Genomic DNA, 5,142 nt, shown 5'->3' with positions numbered 1-5,142 from the left:
GCAGGAAGTAAAGAAGTGAAGGAGTGTGCTATGAACACAAGGATTCTGAATTGCCGTGCCATCAGCGCTACTGCTCAGGCGTAGATTTCTATGTGGGAATTTTTATACAATGGATTTGAAGTTATTCAGCTGACAGTTATGGTGGGTTTGCTTTTTTAGCTAGATTATGATTAATGGTGATGACCTAGTACATTCTTCCTCTTGTTGCTACAACATTAAAGAGTTAGGCTGTGGATTGCGTGCGTGGCTTTTTTAAACGTTAGCTTTAGTATGCCTGCTACTTCTCTTTTCTTTGGTCTTGCTGGAAGACTCTGGTGGAAGAACCTGAAGTCTTAGTCTTAATCACAAAGAGAGAAAACTGGCAATGATCTTTGAAGTTACAGGCATCAAACAGAGGCCCAGAATTGTTAGCAAGGCAACTTAAACTCCTTTTCCAGGTGTTCAGACTTCACTACGCGGTGTGTCAGTTTATGCTCCAGTCACTAGAAAGCAATCCATGTGAATAGATGCTTAAAACCAGTAGACTTCACCAGTACTAAGCAGCCAATGGGGTGCGTGCTCCACTGCCTGCCCTTTGCTTCCCTCCCCTGAAGGCACTGAAAAGCAGCTCAAACTTCCTTCAGCCTAAACCTGGTACTTCTGCAATACTTTTCAATACTGGCAAGTTGGAGAAAAGGGATTGTATCACTGAAAGCATCGATACTGTTTCTATGAAGAAAACAAGTTAGCTGAGTATAAGATTTTATGGCATAAATAACCTCTAGTGGAGGTCAGCAACACTTTTCCACCTTCATTAGAAGTTGTCCCACATGGGTCAGTGAGCAAGACAAGCAATGAGGGAGAAACCTGACAGGCAAGTGTAGAATGTACTCGCGGTATTTCTAACTAATGGAAAATGAGCTCAGCTACCATCAGTTGCTTATAAACTCCTAACTAGAAACTCATGTAAAGCCATTCACATTCAGATAAAAATGCAGATTTCAGACCTTTTTCATATAGCCTTAGACTAGAGTCCCAAAAGGCCAGATATTAGCAGCTATTTATACTGCAGATTATCATTCCAACCTATCTGAATTACTTGGATAGAGGCAATTACTACGTGTTTGCTAGCTTTAGTAATCCCCAACTCCAGAATGAGCAAGCTAAAAATTACAGTATTCCATTCTCCCTTTTTCTTCTAAGGGAAACGGAAAATTCCTGTATCTCTGGCTTTACTTCAAAAACTTGTCTGAGTAATGCTTATTTTCCTTTGACTATTTGTAGTAGTGGTGCTATGGTGCCTTAGTTACAGATCAGGATAACTGAAGTGTAAAATTTTGTGCAATATTCTCCACAAGATGACAAGTACCTCAGTGCTTAGACCGAAGGTGGTCTAAAATAATCAAGATGTCCCTTTTCTCATTGAAGAAAAGAGGAAGAAAGCTCAGGTAATACTGCCTAGTATAAGGAAAATGTAATGACTTTTTTTTAAAATCGCACTTCCAGATGTTAGATAGCCAAGAAGCAGAAAAGCTCTACGAAGTTCACAGCTTCATAGAGAAAACTGCTGCACTATTGTTTGAGTGACAGAAAGTCCTCTTGCACCTTAACTTCAGCACCAGAAGCAGTACAACCACGTTGATAATTTACAGTGGTGGCAATAATAGTAATAATTGCCCCCTTTTCTGAGGGGCTACCAGAAAGGTTAGCATCTTGAAAATGGTGTATGAGGAAGCTGGTGATTAGCTTAGAAACTAATTTTCATGGCTGTTTTTATTTCTTGTGGAAACAAGGCTTATGAGATCACAGCCTTAATTTGCCTCCCCAGTAACACTTGGCAGAACTCAACCACCTTGTTCAAACTTAGGGAAGAGCAGCAGCCTTGGACATAGCTGAGTCACTTGTTATGTTCTGTGAAAGTAAGTACCTGTGCAAAGATCCCGAAACATCCCCAAAAAACTGAAACGTAGCATCATTCTCTTCTTGCACGTCAGAGAACCTACAGAGGTCTCACAGAAGTGGTCTCACCCACGAAATCTTTAGTTACATGTACAGACATGACATACAGTATAAAACTTTATTTCTGTACAGGAGTTCAAAAGAAAAAACAGGATTTTTAGAAAGGTCCTAACTTGCACGTTCTGATACTCCAGTTAGACAGCAGACAATCTGTGCTGGTCGTTAGTACGCTGATAATCCATGAGACATTAAAAATTGCCATTCTAACATGCATGTGGGTACAGAGAGGGGTTTAAGCTAATCTCTTCCACAGTTCTTGAGTGAGTTAGAAATGCAACAAACATTATGTTTTCTGGAAGTTAGGCCATTTCAGTGTAGCTTAAAGCTAAATCACAGTTTAGCCATCCTGCAGTTGGAATTGTCTGGAATACAACTAGAAATGTCTTTCTATGGCTTCACTTCTTTTTAAGTACTGGTAATATTTTTTTTTTTAAAGAGAAAATTAAGTCCTTGAACATGCCACCAAGAGACATTTTAAAGATCACTCTACCTTCTCCCTCGTGTTTAAAAAAAAAAAGCCAGAAAGAGTGAGAACCCTAAAGATTTCTGCAGGTGTGGTTGCTTTAATCTTTCTTGGCAAGCATACAAAGGAAAAAGATGGCAAAAATTTTCCTCATTTAATACTAAGTGCATTCCATATGTGACATTACAACCGAGCTGAATATTCACTTGCTGCCCCCATTGCTTGAGGAACTTAGAGTTAATCAGATGGAATTTTATCACTTCTCCTGAAAAATATTTACTTCATGTTGGAGTTCTTTACCATGTGTTCAAATCTTGAGGTTTTCAAGAGGTCTTAGATTGTCTTGGGGGTATCACTACAGTGCTTACCTAGAGATAGGAAATGAAAAATGCTTATAGGTATGAGGAAACTCTTGGTGCCACTAAAAGCATTACTATCGAATCTGCTGGTTTCTGGAATGTCTTTGCTACTGTCCAGTTTGACTTAAATATGGTGAAGTTTCTGTTCCGATTTTGAACTAGTGGGAAACTAGGTTACAAAAAGTGAAGAGTGGTGATGGTTTCTTTGATAAGCATACTCAATCCACCTGGAAAGCTAGAGACAAAGGAACTTTAGAATCTGGTTCTAAACATGTGACAAGAAGGGGTTAAACAGGGAGAGTGATGTGTGAGGCACTGGGCTTACTCTGAGTAAGATATTCAGCTCTTACTCCTGATGGCACCACAAGAACTTATGTAACACGAAGTTAGTGAATACATCATATTTTCCACACGTCTATCAGAATTGTTCCAGTTTTCTTTTGATGCTATCTACGAGGGGAAGCTGGAAGCTTTGATATAAATTTTAAAATTTTATTGCTTTTTCCATTACTCCTAATCGACATGCCAACACTTGATCCTGTTTTGATTACTGAACTTTCATGGGAGATACAAGTCCACAACAGAAGAAAACATCATCTGCTAAAGACGAAAGCAGTAGCTAAACAGCTTCATTCAAAGTATACATCATCAGTGCCATGAAAAAAAGCTACGGTTTCAGAATACTGTAGAAAATATTCAGTTGTAGCAATGGATATAAAGATTTTATAAATTTAAAACCAGATAGCAGGAAGCCAACTGTTAATTTATTTATTTTGTTCTGACAAATCTTGAATATAGATAGATGAAGTTGTAAATGCTACTCTCTTTTGTTGACACCTCAGAGATATAGATTAAATAATTAGAAATATCTTTAGAAGGAAACTAATAGTTTATAGAAGTGGTCAAAAACATTACGGGTAATCTAAGTTTCTGGGAGGAAAAGAGTAGGTGTTACTTGCCTATTTCAAGCTGATATACATACACGTATGCCTAGGCTAGAATCCTTGGGTTAAACTTTATTCTTTTGGCAAGCTCACACCCAATTCTCACATCTTCTTCTGTTCAGGTAGGACTTTCCTGTTTCGGACCTCTTACAGCGTAAAAACCCTCCTTCTGTCTGTAGTACAAGGCCGGCAATCATCACTGTTTTTATCAAGTGTATGGATTCCTGGAAACAAAAGAAACTCTGCTGGCCAACTTGAATGACCTATCTGTGTCCCCTCAAGTTACTCAATGTGCCTGTAGCATGTTCAGTTTGAGTGATGATGTTAACCAGTACTTCACACCATAAATGATATCATATGAACTTTCAATTGTCCTTTTATACTAATCTTTTCCAAATTACACAGTACGCACACAAGGGCTACATACATGCCAAATCTCCTGTTTAAAAGTTCAGCTGTCTATATTACTGCTACTCTGGAAAAATACTGTAATAGTATCTCAGAACAGAGTTTAAGCACCCTGCACAGCTTTTTACAAGTCACTGGGACTAACAAACAGAAGACTTAGTAAGTTAAAAAGCAGGTATAAGAGATAAAACTTTCAAAGTCACCCCTCATGCCATAACACTTCACATTTCCTAGTTGTGACCAATCTTTTGAGTAAAGCTTCAGGCTTTATGTCCCCACAGTAGGGGTCAAATGTTTAACGTACAGCACATTAAATTTAAAGCAGTAGCAAGCATTTTAAGAAACTGCTCTCTGGTCAAACATTTTAACAATAAAAGCATGTGCTTGTCAAAGTGAGGGAACAACTCTATGGTAGGAACTGTGTGTGTTAACAAAACCTAAGATTCACACACACTAAAGTGCAGCAAAATAGATTATATGTCACTGTTTTCCAAGTTAAATAACGAAAAGGGCCATGTACAGCAAGAGAAATAGCCAAGACTTTACTCCAAGATAGCATATGAAGAGGTTGCACGCATTTTTCACCAAAGTGAACAAAGAAAAAAAAAAACACCCACAAAAAAACCCAACCTCTCCAAAAACCCCCTAAGTTTGAGATGTTAATATTCTCCATAGGGAGAAATTTGGGGTGGCCCCATATCCTTGGGTAAAGTGACAAAAAAATACTATTTTCAGTCAAAGAAAGGCAGAGTAGAGAAAGCTTATGGGATTTCTATAAGTATGGGAGCATATTCATCTCATACTGAATTTAATCCACATCTAGCCAGGGGTTTTAATATTAATTTTACTTTTACACATTCAGGTCATCAACTACTGGAAGCAAATAAAGATAACTAAGGGAAAATTCCAGCTTTTAATCCCTGTAGTTGTACAGCTTAAAATTTAAGCAGCCATTTATTACTGTATCAAC

This window comes from Buceros rhinoceros, unplaced genomic scaffold, assembly GCF_000710305.1.
Source record: "Buceros rhinoceros silvestris isolate BGI_N320 unplaced genomic scaffold, ASM71030v1 scaffold19563, whole genome shotgun sequence".
NCBI classification, from domain to species: Eukaryota; Metazoa; Chordata; class Aves; order Bucerotiformes; family Bucerotidae; genus Buceros; species Buceros rhinoceros.
This window is presented reverse-complemented; position numbering follows the sequence as displayed.